Source organism: Amblyomma americanum, chromosome 5, assembly GCF_052857255.1.
Source record: "Amblyomma americanum isolate KBUSLIRL-KWMA chromosome 5, ASM5285725v1, whole genome shotgun sequence".
Classification (NCBI taxonomy): Eukaryota; Metazoa; Arthropoda; class Arachnida; order Ixodida; family Ixodidae; genus Amblyomma; species Amblyomma americanum.
Window position 1 is genome coordinate 151346730 of NC_135501.1, and position 23147 is coordinate 151369876.

General features: G+C 44.5%; 1 long non-coding RNA gene across 1 annotated transcript; it reads left to right on the plus strand.

The window, feature by feature from the left end:
• The first annotated feature begins 4285 nt into the window (after positions 1-4285).
• On the plus strand, positions 4286-5044 carry LOC144135149 (uncharacterized). The gene is made up of 2 exons (XR_013315396.1): positions 4286-4567; positions 4873-5044. It is a non-coding gene; the product is annotated as an uncharacterized LOC144135149 (long non-coding RNA).
• Positions 5045-23147: the final 18103 nt, after the last annotated feature.

Genomic DNA, 23147 nt, shown 5'->3' on the forward strand with positions numbered 1-23147 from the left:
GGGACGACGTCTGAGCACAGCATGTACGTCGCCCCTATCGAGTTTAGCCTAACTTTCTCTGTAAATTTAAGTTGTCAATTACTGATCAATTTGCTCATTTTTTGGTCGTTTTACCACCATATATAGAGCCTTTGCCAATTTTTTTGTCGTTTTACCACCATATATAGAGCAAGACCGATCATATTGGGCCAATACTTTTGTGCCAATAGTTTTTTTTTATTCACCTCCAACATTAGGTGGACTCTTTAAGGTGCAGTAAGAATGTCTCAAACCTTGAGACCAGTGGAGAAGAAGCGGTGTGTGTTGAATGTGCACGGATATACTGTAATAATGTGCAGTACTGTAGGGGTGCTGTGCAGGACTGTATAAACGTTGCAGTTGTATAAACGTTGCAGTACAGTATTGACTGGTGCTCTAAAGATAAGAATTCGTCCGTCACTCACCAGGCAACCTCATCACGCGCCTTTAGATTCCTAACAACTAACGCAGCCTACAAGAAAGCTGCCGCTGCATTTTAAGTAAATGTGAAACTCCGCATAGACACGGATGATGTGCCTTGCCTGCGCGCAGTGACGCCTGACTGAAGTGCGCGACACTATTACCAGATTTTGCTCTAGCAATGCAAAAAGTACCTTTTGAAATAAATTTTACCTTTAATTCTGAGGTTTTGGAAGCATGTAGTTACCCGCAGTGGTGGCTCAGTGGTTAGGGCGCTCGGCTACTGATCTGGAGTTCCCGGCTTCGATTCAGTGTTTATGTTGTGCGTACGTCTCTCTTCTGTCCTTGTCTTCAGCGCTAGTTACCATGTGCCTTGGACTTTACACAGGTTTTAAAAATAGGCTTATTGATTTAGAGCAGCGCTTTTTTCGGCATAACATTGTCAGTGGTGAAGCGTGCTAACTAACAGGCTGGGTATCTAATATTGAATAATTAACTTAATAACTGCTACCATAAGGCTCTTCAATCACAAAGGCATGTAGCCCATGGTAAGTTGTATTCATATCAGTTTTTGGAATTTCGAAAACGCGGTGGCCCCTGGTGCTGTCGCCGAAAAGATTTCGCCAATATCACGCCAATAGACATGTGCTTTCGAAGGCTTGTAGGCAAAGCCCAGCAAATTTGGCTGATATCGTGCCAATATATGTGTGCTTTTGAGAAGCTGGCAGGCAAAGCAACCTCTCCAGTGCACGTAACTCGTCGAAATAGACAAATTTTATTGGGCCACAGCGCCGAGGTGAATGCGTTTCCGAAATTATAACTGGTATGGCTATTACTTGCCGTGGGCTACATGCCTCTAAATAATTAAGGAGCCTAACAGTAATGGTTAGAAACAAACTATTCAGTATTAGTTAACCAGTCTGCTAGTTATCACACCTTAGCTTATATTCTGATATACTCCACCGCTGACCATGCTATGCCGAAAAAAAGGGCTGTTGTAACTCAGAAATCCTATTTTTTTTAATTAGTGCAAGGTCTTAGGCCGCCAACCGCACATTCTGATGCTTTCTGAGCTCAATCCAGCCTCTCGGACGAATCCACCGGATATATTATTCCTATAATTTAGACAAAGTGTTTGTTTACTTTTTAACCGTCATCTTTGTCTCCCGCTTCACATATTGCACCGCAGAAAAAGTATTTCTTGCTGTTTCTTATTGCGATTCATTTGTGCACGTCATTATCAGGCTCATCGGACAAAGAACGCGAGCTCAAGCCAGATACATAAGCCCGCTGCGTGGTACCGTCAGCTGGGGGCTCCTCCCGTCAAAGGACATCATGCCGAACGAGAGAAGAGAGGACCTTCAGAGGACAATTGACGTTTAAAGACACGCAAGTTACCAATTTCCTCACCCTTGCAAGGTAGGATTGCTAGAGAATATATATGTGCATTTCATCTGTTTATTTGCTACAATGCCCAGGTGAAAATTTCCTGCTGGGAATCTGCTGGTTTGTACTGGTCCCAGCAGCAACTTTGCTGGTTTCGGTCTGGGCCTGCTGGTCCCAGCAGCCCACTTGCTGGTTTTGGTCTGAACCTGCTGGTCCCAGCAGCACTACTTGCTGGTTTTGTGTTGGGAACTGGTCCCAGCAGCAACCTTGCTGGTTTTGATGTCTGAGCCTGCTGGTCCCAGCAGCACCACTTGCTGGTTTTGTGTTGGCGGATTGGTCCCAGCAGCAACCTTGCTGGTTTTGTACTCGATCAACTGGTCCCAGCAGTAAACCTGCTGGTTTTGTACTCAGTCAACTGAAACATATTGTTGCTTTTAAAATCAAGTAGCCGGTCGTCAGAAGGGTTCTACTGGTCTCAGTAGAGAAGAAACCGGCTTTATATTGAGATTATTATTTACTTGCCTGGAGAAAAACTGATCAGCTGGGAATTCAACCTGGCGTGTATTGGACCAGATGACCTAGCTAGTTGGAAACCAACTAGACATGACTAGTTTCATTCAGAAGGTGTGTATTAACAGCCATTTGGCAACTGCTTCAGCGCTTGAAACTTGAGTATTTATTGGGAGACAGGTGTAACTAAATAAAGAAACACAGTGACAAGCTTCTGCGACAAGCTTCATGCACGGCTAGCAGTAAAAGTGGAACTTCGCCTTGTGAATTCCAACTCCAACGCTTTTCTTAAAACGATACTTCGTCAATGGAAGATCATGCCTATCAAGAATATATAATATCAGTCTTTGAAGCGCTTTGATTGCCTTCCAAGACAATCCACACTCAATGGCAAAATTCACAGTCAGTGCAAGGAAGTCCTCAACAGTTAAATTACTGCATTGCGTCTGATCTGACGTCTCAGGGTGCTCGGAAAAGTCAGGCAGTTGCGTGTGATTGCTCGACGATGTAGGAGTTTCCGTAGGACCTGACCAATTATAGCTGCTGCCATAATCATCCCCATCATGATGCGTGGCCTGTGGTGATGTCTGCGCTGGTGAAGATGACCGCATAGGTCCTTGCTCTGGCGAAGCTTAGCGTGTAGATCCTTGCGCTGGCGATGGTGGCGGCCGCGGAGATCCTTGCGCTGTTGACGTCGGGTGCGTATCCCCTTGCACTGGTGACGATTACCGCGTAGGCCCTTCAGCTAGAGACGGTGGGTGCGCAGACATCCGAAGATAACTTCTGGTGGAAGTCGGAAGACCAGCATCGCAGCCTGGGTCAAGACAACGCCGGTACCGCTTATTCCTGCGGCCCATTCTTTCAGCTCACTGTGACAATAATACCACGGCCACCATCCGAATAGCACTTGAACGTCGACCGAAGAGAAGCACTAGGCGGGGATTGCTGTTGCTGCTGCAGGATTTGGATATGGGGCTTTCTCTTTGTATCGGGCGGCCCTTACAAAAAAAAAAAAACTCGTGTCCTAGCCTATTTTGCAGGAGGCCCTACAGTTACAGAAAATATACTAGTTCACTGCACTACAGTCGTCGAGTTGAACGAAGCGTCTAGTTGGATTTGGATTGGATTTAGACAACCTGGACTGGTGAAAATGCCGATGTGGCTATCCTTCAAGAGCTCATTGAACTGATTTACGAGTAAATTAGCACATTTGTTTACATGAACACGCCACTAAAACTTAATAAGTAACTGTGTATCAATTGTTTTGTTTTAAACCAGTTTTGAAAAACTTGCTTACTGACTACCTTTTTTCTTGTCCGAAGTTTGTCGCATCGATTTTTGGAGATAGCAACATTGGGTACCTGTTTACTTTTCTTTTCCCCTTTTTCCCTGTCTTCTCGGAGTGCACGGACGAGTATCGATCCCCGTCTCTCTGTTCTATCATACTGTGGCGGCTTTTAGCTTTTTAAATTACTTCGCTAATCCGAACTTATTCAGTTAAATAATCTGCGGCTGATCTGCGCTTGCAGAGTTATTAGTGATCCTTGGTGTGCATCACGCTCCACAGACACGTGCGATGTTTGCCGTTGTCAGGTTCGCGCACGATATAGATAAGTTGTACGTGATTCCTGCAAAGGATATTACGAATTTCAACCCGAAAAACAACACAGACTTCAATACGCGGTCTGTGTATACCGCGTTCTGGAGAGATCCGCTGGACGGAAAGGACAGCAGTCACTACAGCACCCAAGTCCTGATGCTAGGAGGTAATGGCTCAGTTTTGTGCACCTTAATTGCATGAGATTTTGCCACGCGAACTGGGTTACTATAATATATGTGTGTGTATGTCTGAATTTCTCACTGCAGAGTTGGAGAAAGAAATCCAGGAAAGGATGAAAAAAAAAAGACTTGCGATGCCAAAAATTCTAGATCCGCATGATTCTTCGAGACATGTGAAGAGGAAACAGCAGCCCAAAAGAAGAAGGTGTGCTTGCATTGTGCAGTGTTATATCTTGTTTCATTGTGCAATCTCGTGAAATTTAACCTGCGATGTGTTGTAGTGTATGCTTGTTGCAGCACATCCTGTGTTTTTAGTTTTTTCGTTCTTTAGAAGCAAAAGCGAACTCTGCTGGCATCCAAAAAAGCAGAGTATGATGAGACCATGCTAAAAAAAAACATGGACGATGCCAGAAGCAAAACACTGGCAGCTCAAAGCCGCGACAGCCGCCAAGTGGTAAGTAGTACGCCTGCTTAGCTATAAGCTGCCTTATAATTATCAGACACCTTTAAACATCAGAATAAATCTGAAACCGTGAATGATAATTCTTTATAGGCCAAGAAGCGAGTTGGCTAAAGTTCTTTAGTTATTATAGCAAGTTGGGAGTTATGCGCACTATGCCCCTGCAATCACCTGCTGGATCATGCGCACTATGCCCCTGCAATCACCTGCTGGATCCTACTGTGTCACACCCCTCCTTTCTTTCATATGGCAGCTATCTCTGCAGCACCTTATTAACTGTTGTAAATACGTTTTTGCAGCCACGGTCAAGCACTGGGGTCTACAAAAGGGCGTGGACGTGGACCCCGTCGTAAAAAAACATCAACAGGATCCTCAGCGAGAAGATTCAAGATGTCGTAAAATCCAAGAGGAAGGATATGCAGTGAACTGTCCATTCACATGAGAATAAACATGCTAAACTGCACAAGACAAGTAGAGCTTCTTGCCTTCTCCTGCTGTTGAGAACATGCAATGCATTAGTATGCGTCAAAGCAGCAAGTGGGAACCTGTGTCCAATGAGCTGTGTTTGCTCGGCAGTCTCGGATGAGCAGAACTGGCATGTTAGTTTAGCTTAGGTTCCTCAAATTCTGCGTGAAGGAACTAGAACAATAGAAGTGATACAAATACCAGACAGCACTGTATTTGTGGTATTTGCCTCGTTTCTACTGATGTTATTCTTTCACGAATTTCGAGAGGTCAAAAGCTAATTTCAGTGCCTGCTGGTCCCACTAACACCTGCTGGTCCCAGCAACAACTGCTGGTCCCAGCAACGCCTGCTGGTCCCAGCAACGCCTGCTGGTCCCAGCAACGCCTGCTGGTCCCAGCAACGCCTGCTGGTCCCAGCAGCTCCTGCTGGTCCCAGCAGCTGCTGGGAATCTGCCAAAATCCCAGCAGTGTTGGGACCAGCAGATTCCCAGCAGGAAATTTTCACCTGGGTGGCGGGTGTTTCAGCGACCACTTTCAAAACTTCCTAAAAACAGTACGTTCGAAATTGGAAGTCTTTTCAGAAAAATACTCTCAGCCGTGGCGGATGTAAGTTCACTAAGAAATCCTGCAGATTAGCTAGCTCACGACCTAAGATTTAATGACTGTCTTTTCATTAGCTTGCTCAGAAGGTTAGTGGATTTCACAAGGTTACTTTGCCTACCTCTGCCGCCCTCTGAATCGTACTGTCCTCTTTTTGGTTTCAGTTATCATTCTATGGTCTGGGTTAAATGCCTTTGGTTGGCACAGTGTGGTTGTTGTGAATGAATGATTACACAAGCTTACATATGTGCGGCTTTTCTCAGTGCTCAACTGAAGAAGTCATAAGGAACGCTTTTGGAGTAACTTTGCTTTACACGAACAAAAAAATAAATAAAGCGCGATCCATTCCCGGCCTTTGCGAAGAACACGTATACATGCATGCCGTGTGGGACCTAATGTATTTCACATTATTTGACTCGGTGCAGTTGAAGCTGATGACAGACGCTACCCAAAGCGTGCCGTCAAGGAAGTCAGCTACGCGGAGGGCGCCGAAGACCAGGGGTCATCCGGCCAGCCCTCCTGTGAGTGTGGAGGTTCCTGGGGGAAGCCCCGTTATTTAGTTATTCCCTGTGCACCTCGCATGTTCGTGAAAGCGATATCAAGAGAGGGGTATTCAGTGAGACCAGAAAGCATGTGACGAACCCATTGCCATAAAGAGCTGGGCGGCAGTACATTAAAAGCTAGCTCTAAACAGGGAGCATACGCGACGAATTATTGAGGGTTCTTTTGGAACTAAAGGTGTATTAAGTGTTGAGGTGCATGACCATGTATGCCTGCGCTCTTTACTAAAAGTGAGCCTATAATGACATGTGCACAGTAAGGCAGTCCGAAAAAGAAATGAAGACTAAGTAAACTTTCCTCAGGGGTATTCACGCTGGAAAAGAAATTTTCTAGCCGAATTTCCACCTGGGGTGACATTTTCTCGCCGTACATGGACGAGACTCGAGCTGTAGCTACTGGGGCTGAAAATTTTACAGCTGGAGACAGAGCAAGAAATGTTCCAGCTGGACACGATTTGTAGTTCTAGTTGTAACTGGGCATTTCCAGCTGGAAAGGCATGATTTGACGTTCATTTATTTATTTATTTACTTATTTGTTACAGATACTCCAATGGCCTTGGGTGAGGATTTTTCACATGAGGGGCTTTACGTGAGAGTGCTTGTTTCTGACAGAAGCAATACCACAGTTTTCAGCTAATCTTCTGCAGAGTTTCGCTGGAACAGAGTCCGTTAGCAGACATGTGCTAATAAAGCAAAAGTAATAAAGATGGCTTGCTAATCCAGCTAAGAATCGGCAGAGCTTTGGGCAATTGAATGGGCTTAAGTTCTCAGACGTTAATAGCTAGGGATAACAAACGGTGCGATGTTTTACGATGATGAGGATTGCTGTTTTGTTTTCTTTCATAGAATGTTATAGAAAACACTTGATTATGCTGCAGCTTAATTGTTTGTTTCTTTAGCACGGAATCGTAATGTTCCGTTAAAGCCGATCTATTCGATTCTATGCCACGAGCCATGCTTAGAGCACCTATCTTGTGATCAAATGCAGCCTCGTCCGAGACGTCTTCCAGCGGGTACTGCTGCCTGAGACGGCAGCGAAAAGAGATCAAGTACATGGAATGCGAGGAAAACTCAGACGAGGAATACTTGTGCGAGTCTGAAAACCGGTTCCTGGCTTGCAAAACGATGACGGGAAATGCGGACTTCGTTGTAAATGGGTCTTTAAGCAGAACTAGTAAGTGATGAACATAGGAAATGCAGTGCAGATTGTCTAGAATCTCTGGCACTCTTGGCTACTTACATGCTCCACACTAGGGACCGGCCATTTGGACAACTTCTTACAAGGCTAATGTCTAGCGCAGAGAAGGCATCCTTGAAGGTTTCATTTTTATCATGGAATAATGAGCCATGGTCACCCAGGCGTGCATATTTCAGGCACAGTTTGAGCGCCCTTCAGTCAGCGAGCATTGCATACAAAATGTCAGCATCCTCGCATCATTTTCTGAAACCACGACCTGGATACTCTGTAGTTTGCGATGACTGCGGAATCGACTACCCTGGTGACTGCCCCGAACACGGACCATTGACCTACATCAAGGATGTGGAGGTGAGTGCCAAGCACGTAAACTTTTGAAGGCAATCATAAAACGCTGTCTTCAAACCGCGTTCACGTCTACCTGTTTGCGGCCGGTGTAAAGAGAGCCGATGAACACTACCACAGCGAACTTGCCCAGCGGAGACAGTGGTGCTTAAATGCGCGCCTTCACCTTAATGGACCTCTCGACTATGGAAATTCCCTCTCCCTCCTTTTACTGCCTGTTTCATTTTTGCCCTGACTGGCGGGGTTCCTTTCCCACCAAGCTTGAGCGAGACTGTTAACTGCGCCTTTCCTTTTGACCTCACTGGTATACACCACATGCACGCCTTTTCATTCTTTCAGCCCGTTTCAAAGACTACTACATTCAAGCGAACGCAAATGAAGAGAATTGTCGAGTTTGGAACTTCAGCTCCAAAGAATATGAAAAGTGTAATCTGTGCATTTCCAGTGCATAAAAAACGTTAGCCAGTGGCATTGCAGGGAGCCTCAGACTGGCGCGTTTTTTGCAGGTGGAGGTTGTGACCCGCTTCATGCCAACAAAACCCTCCCCGTGGGCCCTGTCCATCAGCCGCTCTACCATTAAAGGGGCCCAGCACGGCGTGTTCACGCTGAAACCACTGCCCAGGAAGGTCTACTTTGGTCCACATGAGGGCGTCAAGGTGGAGAACAACGGAGAGGGCAACGGCTACAACTGGCAGGCGCTTCAGACACAGGTCTTCTTTAGAACTATTGAGGCAGTGTTTAGAGAACTTGTCTTTGCACCTTGTGACAGCTGTTTGATGGTTATCAAAGAATATATTTTTACTCAATGGCTATACTGCCATCACATATGAAGTGAAGGAACTTTTCAGTGAGTAGGCTAACTCTTTATACCTTTTTTTTCTTTCTTTATTGAAGACATTCCATTACAGAAATGCCTTGGGGGACGCGACAAAAGGCAATAGAACATGTCTGACGGGGCCGCGCCCCCCTTGGCTGCGGCGGAAACAACATAACATAAGCACAATAATTACAAAGCAAAAGAAACATCAATACTGCATGATATGAAAGGGCACGAAAAACACAAAAATACAGGTACATAAGAAACAATAAGTTGGATCAGTAGCGTGGTGTTATGAAAAACAGTCATCACAGTGAAGGTAAAGAATCGGAGTGAAGGCGAACGAAATTATCAGCACAGCATGGTATTTAGTTTTCATTTAAGAAAATGTCTCTAAGTGTTCTTCTCAGTCGTTGCACCTTGGCGGCAGTAAACAGTATCTCAGCTAATTCAGGATGCGCATTGAGGAAATCCGGAATCAAATAACTTAGTTTTTGATCACCGTATGTTGTACGCGAACGGGGCCTTGGTATTAAGTTATGTCGTAGATAATAAGGACCAGGTTGGGCATGATATTTAGTTTTAAATGTTATATCTGTTTGGTGAAGACGCGAAATTTCCAGGGCCAGTTTGTGTTTATGGAGTTTGTGAATGGGCATTATTTTATTACTTTTAAAATGAGGTGCAGTGTCCTCCGAAAGATCCAAATTGCCTATTGCTCTCACTGCTCGCTTTTGCAAAGAGAAAAGACAATCCAAATTTGTCTTAGTCGTTGTAGCCCATACTAGGAAACAGTAACAGAAGCGTGAATGTAAAAGCGCATAGTAGATTTGCTTTTTTACAGCAGACGGAACATGGTATCTTATCTTGTTTAAAATTCCCACGGCTCGCCCAAGGTCCCTACGCAGTACGTCAACGTGAGGCGTCCATGAAAGGTTCTCCTGGAATATTACCCCCAAAAATCTAACTGTAGTCGATTGTTCGATAGTAACGTTATGAAATTTTAAGTGCAAGTTCGTGGGTGGATGGGTTCCCCTCGGTCTAAACAGTATGTGTTTAGTTTTACTTGTGTTTAATTAGAGTCTGTTCGAAACAAACCATAAGTTCAGTCCAGTTAACCATTCGTTGGCCTGATGAAACACGTCCACAACGTCAGCGCCCGAGAAAAACACATTCGTGTCATCTGCATATAAAATTAACTTAGTGTTATTTATTATGTTTACAATGTCCTTTATATATAGTAAAAATAGTGTCGGACCAAGTAATGACCCTTGAGGTACGCCCTGTTTTACAAGTCTGCTGTCGGATTTTGTGCCATTTATACATGTGAACTGGGCTCTAGATGTTAAGTAGCTTTTTATTAAAGACCATGCGTTGCCGCGAAATCCATACAATGGCAACTTCCTTAAAAGCACGTCGTGTTGGACACAGTCGAAGGCCTTTCTAAAATCCAGAAATATTCCGAGGGTAAATATTTTCCTTTCAATGTTTTCGAGTATATGTTCTTTCACTTCAAGAAGGGCCATTTCGGAGGACTTATTTTTTCTAAAGCCGAATTGTTCACTTGCTATTATGTTATTTACACTCAGAAAGCTTACTAGTCTTTTATGTATAATATTTTCCGCTACCTTCGCAAAGATAGAGAGCACCGAGATTGGTCTGTAATTGTTCATATCGTTAGTGGAACCGCCCTTGTGTATAACAGCCACACGAGCTAACTTCATTGCGTCTGGGAACACTGCGGTGGAAAGAATAAGGTTCAGAATATGTGTGAGTGGACTATTAACTATTTCTGCCACGGCTTTTAGTGGACCGGGTTTAATATTGTCAGCTCCAGAGGCGCAATGGTTCTTTAAACCCAAAATGACGTCCAGTATTTCATATTCATCAGTTGGGGACAAAAAACAAAAAACAAAACAACAACAAAAATACAATATTTTCACAATGTGCTTTGACGAATTTCTCGCATGGTATCGCAGCGCAGTCATTTGCAGAAGCACCCACGTTAATAAAATGTTCGTTGAACAGGTTTGCAACCACTTCTTCACTCATAGATTCGCTGTGATAAGAAACCCGCTTTGGGGAGTTCGATTTACACGTGATGTCTCTGACCGCTTGCCATACCAGACGAGGATTTCCTGCAATATTGGAAAACTTGTTCACATAGTATGATCTCTTTGCTTTCTTAATATCAGCATTCAATTTATTTCTCGCTTTCTTAAATGCGCGGAGATCGCCTTCACTTCGTGTGTCTAAAAACTTTTGAAAAAGGATGTTGCGGTTTTTTATTCTGTTATACAGGTCGTGCGAGATCCAGGGCTTTCTTGCTCTCTTGTGTCTCTTAAGAGTTTTAAAACCGAAGGATTCATTGTACGCAGAAATAAAAAAACATCACGAATGCCTTATAAGCGTTATTAGAATCCTTTTCCTTTGTAACGCTATCCCAGTCCTGTTGCATAATGAGTTCTTTGAACTTTGACATGTTTCTTTCCGAGTAATCTCTAATCAATATTTCTTTCTCCAGAAAAGAGCGTTTTTGCTTCGAAGGTATCAGACAGTAAATGGGTAAATGATCAGTAAGATCGCATATAATTGTACCTGATTTAACTTCATCGGGGCAGAAGCTTGTAATGCACAGGTCAAGTATTGTTTCAGAATTTGACGTGACGCGAGTAGGATCATTAATCACATTTGAAAAACCATACGACTCAAAGAGCTCTTGGAAATGCAAAAAAGTAATATTATTTGGAGAAGCATTTATATTGAAATCCCCAACAAAGACACATTCGAGGTTGAGCTCGAGGCTACGTTCAAATATTTCTTCTGCAAACTGCATAAATTGCTTTAAACACCCAGATGGCGTTCGGTACACAAGAGCAAGTAGTATATTATAACAGTGAATAATGACGCACTCAAAATTTTCATTCACAATGTTATAGTTTGCTAGAATTTGATACGGTAGTTGGCAACGCACATACAGAGCAACACCTCCTCCGCGCTTTGATGAACGGCACGCTGACACACAATCAAATCCCGGCAAGAGAAAACAGTCGTCAGATGTGAACCACGTCTCACTAAAGCAAATAAAGTCAAACTCGTGGTTTAAATCTGATAAAAACAAAGTAACCTCATCAAATTTATTTCGCAAACTTTGGGCGTTTAAATGAAATAAAGAAAACTTCTGCTTATCCTTGAGTTGCTCACTATGGTGAGCAAAATTGGACATGAATGGCATCGCGTTTGCTTGAAAATACAATTGCCTGCGCTATCACCTCAGATTGGCGAGGTCATCCTTATCGCGGATGACAACTGCTCGTGCACCGGCTTGTTTCCGTACAAGCACCTTTCCATTTACGTGCCAAACGAACGCGTAGCTGTATTCCTTAGCCCATTCTTTGGCAACTGTCAGAAGAGTGCGAGTGTACCGAGTCATATTTTCACACATGTACTTTCCGGTGTTGTCATCACGTAGCGCCTGCCTTTTTGCTAGCCAGGCATCACGAACCTCCTGCTTTGCGAAGCGAACAATTACGCCCCGTGTTTTGCCCGGCTTCGCGGGAAGCCTGTGCAGGGCTGTTATGTCACTCGAGCACACCTCATCAAGTTTTAGTTTTGTGCTTATTTCATTCACTTTCTTTAGTAAGTCCTCGTTTTCCGTCTCTGGTAGACCATGGATTTCGATGTTCAGTCGACGACTGCGCCATTCTAGACTGTCAACGTCCTTATTGAGCTGTGCAATTTCACAGGCCCATTCAGCTTTCTCAAGCCACTCTACACGCTTCGTGACATCCTTTGTCGACTTTTCTTGGGCTAGAAGACGTGTTTGAAACTCATCAAATTTATCTGAGAGCAGGCTGACGGATGACTCAAGCGACTCAAGCTTGCTGGACATGGCCAGAAGGGAGTCAATTTTACTTTCCATTGAAAACAGCCTAGTGATTAGTTCTCTATCGGACTGCTGCCCGTGCAGTGTATCCTCAGCTTTACGGCTGCCCTTACATGTTTCGCACCTCCAGGCCTTCCAAGCCTTTGCTCGTTTCGAAATGAACGTTTCTTCCGAAACGCCTGAACATGATCCGACATGGTACGTAAATTCACGCTCTGAGCAGCACAGTGATTGACAGCTGTCATCAACAGGTTGTCGACATGCGCAACAGCGTAACATGATAATTGCGTGACACTCAACGGTAGCCTTGGCAGCAGCGGCAGGAACAAGAAGAACTATCGAAAAAACGACCAACCTTCCAGGATAAACCTACATATCGCCAGATGTATGATTGAAATGCTCGACCCGAAGCTCTCTTGGCAAGATCTTTCAATTACGGAAGGTAGTAGGTTCAAAGTCTTTGTCTTAGCGAAATATCTGGCTTACTGAAAAAGCACAGCAAACAGTTGTGTTTAAAGGCGTGGTATGTGCCATGCCTTGGTTGAATTCAGCTTCACAAGTCATCACTGTAGACATTGTTGCTGTCTCCTATGCTTTGGCGTTAGGCTAAGATTGACCAAAACCAGCCTTAATACATTCTTTCGGAAAGTTCCTGGGATTCTTCAATCTTTCAGCATTATTCATAGCTTTTGTTGGCGCACAATGACTCTCAATGCGTACTTCATAGAAATATGTTCGCAAGACTGGTCAATTTCTTGCCACTCGAGAAATGGAACGTGGTGCTCAGGAGCATGACCCTTCAGAAAGGAACCCCCCTGCAAAGCAGGTAATACCATCATTGACTGGAGGATACAAGTGACTCGAGCCACATTTCGTGATCTTTGTTTCGTTCTGATTTCTTTTGGTTCTCTGTCTTTGGGGTCGTCCACCGGTCAGTGGGAAGCCATGACAAAGGACTAAAAGAAATTGCCGAAATAAAATGTAGTAAATATACGACCCCTTTACTTCATCGTAGCTTTCAGCAGGCTTGTGATGGAGAGGCCAAAAGAAAAAAGCTTCACTGAGATTGTTTCACGGTGTCCCTAGGCTGAAGCTGAGGACAGAACACCAAGGCGATCCGCAAAGACGGCGAGATATTCCTGGGGGACAGATCCAACCGGATGCGCTACATGAACTGCGCGGCCAGTCCGCGGGAGGAGTGCCTGGTGGCCATCAGGCATTCCGGCAACGTATACTACTGGACGCCCAAGGCCGTGGGCGCCGGAGAGGAGCTCCTCGTTTGGTACGGCACAGCGTTCGCTCAGGTCGCGGCCGCCCGCGGAAGGTGAGGGTCTCGTCATTTCACGCCAACGATGAACAACCGCAAATGGGTTGGGTGAGCTGATTAACGTTGACAAGAGATTTTCGAAAATCTAAGGACTATTATGGATATCACCTATGTTGGGCTACACGGCTCTCAATAAATCAGAAGCTTAACAGTAACAATTAAATAGTTAACTAATCTGTTTAGTTCACGAGCTTTGTATTTAGCACGTATTAAAGGAGTATAAACACCAAATTTTTGCTTACGTGCTTTCTTCCTTCAAATCATGTGTTAGAGGTTGATATGCATAGACAACGCCGTTTTAATCGCCTAAGGCTGCTACATAGTTTATAATTGAATTTCTTCTTGATGCTGTTTCGGTTTAATCAGCCCAACGATGGCTGTGTTTAGGTCACGCGAGGAATGAAAAAAAAATGACAGTACAACTACTGATTTGTCAATTATTGCTATTCCAGCTCTTGAATTAGGCTGGTTTAAGTGGCTCCCAGTAGTACTTGCGAAAGCGCATGATTTTTTGCACTCTTTTTTGGCGGACAGCGAGAGCCTCTCCTGAGTTTTCCTTGCTTCCCCCATGGCATCTCCTGAGCTATCTCCACATATGTTTCGCCGCATGTGGCGCAGCACGGTGACGGCACGCCGGTTTTGCATCACGCTAGTCCTGGCCGCGCGAGCTTCGCCCTGCCATAGTTCGCTCCATGTCGGTTGGCCTTTAGATGTATTCTCATACACTACACCGCTGACAATGCCATGCTGAAAAAGTGCCTTTCTAACTCAAAAAGCCGGTTTGAAAGCATTGCTGACAGTGATACGCCCTCTATATATGGACCACGAATGGCGCCAGAATATTCGTGGTTGGGCAGCTTAAAGAAGGAAAAATAATGGGAGATTGGAGGGAGGGTCAAATCTAAAGCATACATGATGCGTTTGTGCTATTACTCCTCGTGAAGACAAAATAAACGAGAGAAGCAAAATAACAAAATGAACTTTCGAGAGCTTCGAATACTCTCCTGCCAGCGAGAGCACTTAGCCACGCCCTCAGTATTGGAAAGCTTTCTCCTCGTCAGCGTCTCAAGGAAGCGCTGGGAAAACATTTGGTTAGGTCTGCCAGGTCTTTGGGATGGTGGCCGTAAACCCTCGCCTCCCTCTTGGCGCCGACACTGACATAAACGTCTATTTCCCCCGCTTTTTTGTCACCTTTTATACCCTCAGGAAATGGAAATCACGAAGCAAAACCGAAACCGGTTTTCTCCTGCGACGCATGCGGCGAGCTGTTTTGTGCGCAAGACGGCTTGGAGAAGCACAGGCGGCGCAAGCACCCGCAGAGGCCAGAGGGAAGGTACCGCTGAGCCCACTGCCCCTTTTCGAGCAATGAAAAGTAAGACACCTTGTTTTTTTTTGTTAATATGTAGATACACCTGCGACAAAAACAATGCTGTTCCAATATCCATATTCAAGAAGGGCAGGAAGAGGTGGGGGCAATAGCTCGGTGCTACAAGGGGAAAGTGTTTCAACAGGATGCAGTTGAATCATTGAAAAAATACGCTTTTTCTTTCGGCTCTCCTCCTGGACGAACTAGTGACACTAGGAGGTGGATCCGCGGCCACGTGTGGTAGCATGCATTGGGCTTCTTAGTTTACCACCTCTGCGTCGTGAAACAATAAGGCTGGCATGCTCTTCCCTCCTTGTTTCGTTCGCTTCCATCCAGAGCTAATGCCGTCACACACGAGAGGACCCACACGGGCGAGCATCCCTTCATGTGTCACGTCTGCCAAAAGTGCTTCACTCAGCAAGCAAGTCTCACCTGCCACCAGCTGATGCACTCTGGGGAGAGGCCGCCTGTGTCCCCGCTGCGGAAAGGGGTTCACTCAGAGGGGAGACCTCAACAGGCACCTTGTGACTCACACGGAGGAGAGGCCCCACGCCTGCTCACAGTGCGGCAAGAGGTTCACGCGACTGGGTGGTGAAGTGAGACATGAGAGGGTGGTGCACGGCTGCCAGTACCAGCTGCACTGCCCACACTGCGGGAGAGTGTGCTGGGACGTGGCCCATATGAGAAGACACGTGCGCGCATGCAACGGCTTTGCTGGGAATGACCAACCACAGTACAGCGATGAGTGAGGGACTCAGTGCAGTTGAAGCCGTGTAAAAGCGAGGAAGAGAGTATGCCAGTCGTAGAGCTGACGTGAAAGTAGTGTAAAACAAACAAGAAAAGGAAAGCCAAGGCAGTCATCCTAAGCAGTAGTTAGCGAAGAATAGACCGATTTCACAAAGGCTACTGCGCATGTGCCTGTTTACGGGAAGAAGCCAAGAGTCATCTTGGTTGCAGTCCTTTGTGGCGCTGTCTGCACGGAAGCCCACTTTATTGGCATCTTGATTGGCATTATACCCGGTCGCAGTAGTTTTCCGCAGTGTCATTTACTGCGTTGAGCTAAATGCAACAGAGGCGTCACTACGAAGTTTATGGATTCAATGCTAATCACAGCAGACGCAGCGCTGAGAGGGTATTCAGTTGCAGCAGGGAGTGGATCGACTGACCGCTTCGGCAATGTTGCGCTTGTTACTCGGACCCTGTCGTTAAAAGTCCTGCAGGTGACGATGAAAACGCGATTGACCGTTACTTTGGCTCATTTTGCAGAAAGAACAGTTCTACGCATAAACGACGCATGCCATTAAGAGCATGTGTAGATTTCTTACCGCCTTATTTCGCCGTTTTAATATTCGTTGCATCCACCTCGTCTTTCACTAGAGCTGTGTAACAGTACGTTTGGTGTCTATTTTTCCATCATAGTCCTCATTTAAAACTGTCCACGCAGTAGTTATTTTGCTTCGTGTCAACATATAAATATATTCACAATGTGTTCGCCGGGTTGGTTGTGTTCCGTTTAAAATTAAAAAAAAGGAGCCAATAGGGGAGGCTTTGAATGCGCCAAATAAAGTTCCAGTGGTTTTTATTACTGTGACAAATGAGTTCATTTTCGAGCACATTTTCAACTCTAATTTCTTTTTGATTTAAGGTAATATAATATTTGCTACCAGGGCACCTGCCATGCGACTCACTCACTATTTTCTCAACACAAGTGTGAACACGTTGACTTATGGGTAAACACTAGATCAGTGTCCTTTTTTTTATTTTCAGTAAAACGGGAGTGATATTCTGGCATAAATGACATGTTGCTGAAATGGCAATGTCACATATCCACAAAGACCGATGGGCAACACATTTCTACGGTTTTTAGCCATGCATTCTCATTCCATGAAATAGAGAAAGCACTATCACTACTATGACAGCTCAAATTATCAGAAATGACAATGCATGCGCATCAAGCATGCACATTGTGGATTCCTGAATACGACCATAAAATTTCGCACACTTGTTCGCCCCCAACCTTACATCGGTCCAGCACTCACGCCAAGAAACGCTGTGTGGCGACGCAAATAAGACTGCTCCCCACGCCGACGCCGCTGCCGGCCGGAGTACCACAACTCCCAGACTGCATCGTGACGGCGGTGGCGTAGCGCAACTGCTGGTGAAATCAGGATATTAAGAACAAAACTTGATAGGACGCCCAAGACGCAGGACAAAAACCCAGCAGCATTGAAAAGATTTGACAGAGCATAGATACGCACGAGGGCGAAAAATAGTTTCGTGCCAACGAATATGTTAAGCTGGCGATTTTTATAAAAAGAGAACAAAAACATGGCGCAACCCTTCATATATTCATATAGAGAAAGACTATACGGGCTGCACAGAAAAATTTACATACAGAAAGACCTGAACAGGAAAAGAAAATCCCTTTGCCTGAGATGCAGTTTACCTGTGTTGAGCCAAAGTGGAACATGAGGAAGAATAAAATTAAAAACTGGCACAAATTCCTCTTTAGTATATTAGTTCTCAGTTAATCCTGACTGCTTGCACTCTTTCTCGTGATGCATTTGAATTCAGTGCGCTCATGCCAATGCACCGTCGTGAGCACAGTGAAGGCGCCTTTGTTTCCGCTGACTATAGGCGGCTTCATATATACTGTTTTTCTTGTTCGTAAACTCGTCTTATAGTGTGTTCGCCCTTGTCCTGTTGTTGGTTTGTTCCCATTAAGAAGTGGTGCTTGATACTGTTTTCATTGTTTTATTAAAAGGTGTAGTTCTGCATGCGCCAAAAATAGGAGACGGGCGGGGATTGGCAGGAAAATTCATTTTCCACCATTTTCAATGTTCACTGTACTGTTATTTCGTACTTGTTTAGAAAGCGTGCCTCAAGATGCTGTTATCGCATTGTTTTCATCGGATTGCCCGCTGTTGTTTTGCATTCGGTGATCATTGTGTTCACACTGTGCTCTTGCTAAAGACATTTCACAACGCAACTCAGTTGCAACAAGTTCGGCATTTGAGCTATTTATTCTATTTTTTACTACTGTTTATGGTTGTGGTTATGAGCACTTCCTGCTGTATATATTGCGCTTGCGTTTTCAACCAACCCTGTAACGTCCCTGTAACTAACAGTATCAATAAGAAGTGAACAAATAAAGAAAAACACATGCTCTTTGATCAGCATAACATGGATCTGACTGCCATGACCCGACTCAACTTCAACTGTATGAGCTATTCGTATAACCCACAGCAGTAGAGACGAAACATTATTGATGGCCCTTAAACACGAAAAAGAAAACGTGGATTGATCATGTTTTCAGTTTTGCTGCAGTCTGTATTCCTTTCTTTACGTTAGGGTTTACAAGATAGCCTATGCTCACGTATGGACTTATCAAGGTAAGTGACGGATGCTTTTTCCCTGCCTGAATGATCAAAGTTGTTTGTATGGCAGCGTGTGCCTCGTACATCGTGCAACCTCCGTACTCAGCATGACGGAAAACTAAAGCCACAATCAATTGAGGTCCTTCGTCCGCCCGCGCTAAGGGTGACGACAGAATGCCTAGCACGAAAGGTGAGAACTACATGCACAGAATTTCATCGGCACCTTCACTGCCCTTCCGCTCCAAAGTCTAAAGCCAATGTATATTTTTACATATCCCAATGAATGCTTCGGTTGCGCCAAGAAAGAAATGTTGATTTTCACTAGATGAAACAGCCTCATAGACAGGCAGAGCTCCGACAGCGCCACACAAAAAAATGGTGGCGGTTTAGCTCTGGTTAAGCCCAGAGTGACACGATAGCTACACCTGGCCGAGTGGAACTTGCGCAGTTGAATTGCAAAGTCAGTCTTTCGCCGCTCCGTTTCGCTGGGCATTCCTTCTTCATCTTCGTCCCATTTGACACGGTCCATGCGCACAGCTGTGGCAGCTCGGTTTCACCGGCGCCCCGCACCACTGGCAGCAGCAACTGCTGCGCACCACATGGCTGGTCACGTGACCAACCACGTGATCACCCACGGCGCCGTGCCACCGGCAGCTGCTCCGCACCACGTGAGAGCATAGCCGCCATGGGGTGTCGGTGCCACACTGAAGGCTCGAAATGCTACCGTAATTTAGCTATCGCTACAAAAACGACTTGATGCTCGCTTTTGCATGCTGTCTTGAATGCTGCCTGATGTTAAGTGGGCTATTTGCACAGTGAATCATTCAATATAAACCAATGCGTCCAGCCTGTAAATAAAGTTCCTTCACCAAAGTCGCATTCCATAAGCTTTCCATGGCATGCTTTTCTTTTTTTATTGCGGCAGTGTGCCTGCTGGCATACAGTATTATTTACAAATATAGGTACACACTGGACTCTCAAAGAAAGTCCAGTAACATCTGGTGGTGCGGCCCAAAAACCCATTCTTCTAAGACATCTGGTGGACGCTGTTTCTGCCGGATAGCATGCAAAGAGGGGCAGGTCTAAGGCGAATGTTTTGTATCCGCCTCACAGACAGGAGCGGGACAGAAAAAGCAGGATGGGTTGTGCATTGTGTCTGCTTTTATGGTGCATCGGCAACTAAGGCCATCACGTGCCAAGCTCGTGGTACAGGAGAAATGTTCTGAATAATTTTATAGAAATTGGTGAAAAATCGTCTCAGGTGTAGAGTGCTTAAAAAGTAACTACCTCGTGATAAAGGAAAATAATTTATAAATGGGTACGTAATTATTAAAAGCTTTTAAATGCCTCTGGTAACATCAGCGGCCATCCTTGCCCGGGCAAGGATCTCGAGGCTCCCAACCAACCATATGAAAACCTCAGCATTTTTCTCGGGAATGAGAAATGGCTGAGGTGTTTCAGACAGAACACTGGGTCACGATTTACATTTTTTAAAGAAAACCAAGACACAAGACATATCTACAATTGCATTAACACCTAAGAGCAGTGCTGGGTGAAAAAGGATGCAATGATTAAAAAATGGAAAAAAAATCACTTTTTCCTTTGCTTTTTCAATTTCGAGCATGAAATTAAATTGCAGTTGTTGTTTTAAGGCCCATAAGCAACTAAGGCTATCATATGCCAGCCACAAGGTATCGGAAGAATTGTTTGCTGAATTTTATAGAAATGTGAAAATTACCCTTGGCTGAGGTCTATTAAAATTCAAACAGACCAGAGGGTAAAAAATTCAGTTTTTTGAGAAATCCTGCTTCTCTTCAAAAGCTAAAAATGCAAGACGTGTACGTTTCTATTATATCCATTATTCCAAAAGCAGTGTAGGATAAAAAGGAATATATTTGTCACAAAATTCAACAAAGTACTTAGTTTTTCCAGTTTCACGTGAGAGAATAAGAGATGGTTAACCGTAAGTTCATCTCTGCATTCTTTGCAAACAGGTTTGTCTTGTTTTGTTTGCAAGAAGTTGTAATTTTTGTGTGGCCTATATGGAGACAGCAGATAATTGTTTCCTTGAAACGTTTCTGGTGCACACGACTTCCATTGACCTAAAACTGGTTTTATTTAGTGTGGTTATTTATTTCTACCACTGAAATAACTAATGTAATGCAAAGGCAAGATAACCGCTGGTCCTTAATTAAGAGTAACGGCGTGGATTCCAAGCGAAAGTAAGCGTAGCAGGGGCCGGCAGAAGGTTAGGTGGGCTGATGAGATCAAGAAGTTTGCAGGCAAAGGGTGGATGCAGCTGTCAAACGACAGGGTTAATTGGAGAGGCATGGGAGAGGCTTTTGCCCTGCAGTGGGTGTAGTAAGGCTGATGAGATGATGTTATTTGTTTCGTTGTTCCAGACGGACTGCCATTTTTTCCTTGCTTTACAGTGTACTAAGTTCAACCTATCTTTATAGGGCATGTTTACATATTTAATTTGCTTGCCACAAGCTTGAACAGCGTAGAAATCTGCTCTTTCATTGCCTTTTATGGCCACATGACTTGGTACCCAGCACGGCTTTATGTTCTGTCTTTGAGTTATGGCGGTTATTATGTTGTGTATGACATCGCCAAGCAGCGGAGTGATTTTTCTAGAGTTAAGGGCTTTAAGCACACTTAACAAGCCTGTGTAAATAACACTGTTTGCGAGGTTCTCATTTCCTAGTTTTTCTACGGCTACACAGATGGCGTAACAATCGGCGGTGAACATGGTTGGTGTGCACTGTGGAAGTCTTACTATTTTATTCCAATTCCCCTGTAGCGCTGCACTTCAAACGTAAGCATCTGTTTTTGAACCGTCTGTTGTGGAATCTGTGAAGCTGTACATTTGCTTGAGTGTAAGAACTTCTTGTGATATGCTGTTTTGGAGTTTGTTTTTTTACAGAATTGTGTAAGAGTGAAATCACAGATTGCTGGGAAAGTGTACCATAGAGGTACCAGATCTCGTCTTAACAATTGCAGGTAATGTGTCTAGTACACCGATGTTTTAGCACATCTCTTCAAACTGAAAAAGTATCGGCCTGGTGCTTTACGGTTTGTTGTTAAACAGCATTCTAGATAGGCACTTAGTGACTATTTGGTCATAGATGTGTTAGGTAGTGGACGGATGTTTCGGTTGTATGAGCACGTGATTGTATGAACATCGTTCTTCCCTCTGCAAGTGATGGTTCGTAAGCTTCTACATAAGGGCTATTTATGGGGTGATGTCCTATATGCGCCAGTGGAAAGATGCAAACCTAAGTTACGTACTGTATCCAGTCGTTTAAGGTACGATGGTCTCGCTGAACTATGCATTCAGACACTATACATCCATAATCTATGGTAGGGTGTACTGCAGAGTGATAAAAATACGTCCTATCTAAGCCCGAGTGTTTTCGTGAGAGAACTTTGAGTTTACTCAGGGACTAGGCTTTCTTTTTGAGGGCGCTTATGTGTGGCAGGAATGTGACTTTTTGTGAAAACTTATTTCAAAAATTTGTGCCCATCATTTACTGGTAGTGTGACTTCGTTCAGAAAAAGGGTGGGACGAGTGTGCAGTCCTCTCTTCTGGACTAGAACAGAACGGCTACTGACTTTTGTATAGATAACTTCAAACAATAAAGGAACAACAGAAATTGTGTTTAAACTGTCTTTTATGTCATTACAGTTGTGTCCTCTGCAATTCTAGTGCAATATGAAAGCCATCTTAATGCTGTATGTCTATGAAGAGAAAACTAGATTACCCTATAGATTTGGCCCCGTGACTCGGGAGGCTCAAATTTTTTGATCGATCCAAGTTTTCGGGTAAGCTGCACGACCGAGAAGTGGATTGAAGCAGTCCGGATAGTCAAGTCAATATCCTGTGCCAAATTCAACGTCAGTCTTAGGTGCGTGCATTTAAAGCTACATTTTCAAATTACGCACAAGTTAAAACTCCTGCGACATGCATTTAGAATTTTGATAGTGCTAGAGCTACTTTCTAATGCAGGCGTCTAACCAAACTTTCGGCACTTGTGCGGCTTGTCGCCGCGCTCGAGTTCCTTTGACGTTTGGGATGTTCTGAAACAGGACGGTACGTATACTGTCCGAATCAGGAGGTAACAGAATACGAGGGTGGTGGGGGATTATATAGGCATTGCCACACAAACATATCACCTCGGATGTAGGAATGTATGACAGGGCGTGTACTTCCACCCATAATATTACCATGCAACTGGGTTGAGAGGCGGCGCTACAACTTTTTTTTTTAATCCGAGAACTCGCATCCCGTAACCTTTGTTGCCTATAGGACGTACTGTAGACCACGAAATTTTTCCGAACATCAAAATCACAAAAAAGCTGGATTTCCTCGCCTGCAGGAGGTGCGGCCAGGCGTTGAGGTAGCGCAGAGAAGTGCAAAGAATACATTCCAATTCGTGGCTGCATGCTTAAGTCGAGTGCCAAACAATCGTGTTTTTTTTTTACGATCTCCATGTCCACGCTTCTTTTTTACGATCTCCATGTCCCATAAACTTTAGTGTTCGACTGTTCTGCAGCGTGCGCGCACCTCGTCGTAGTGCAAATTAGTTGTTGCCGATTTACTTTACCCTATATTATAGCCAAAGCGACAACTTCG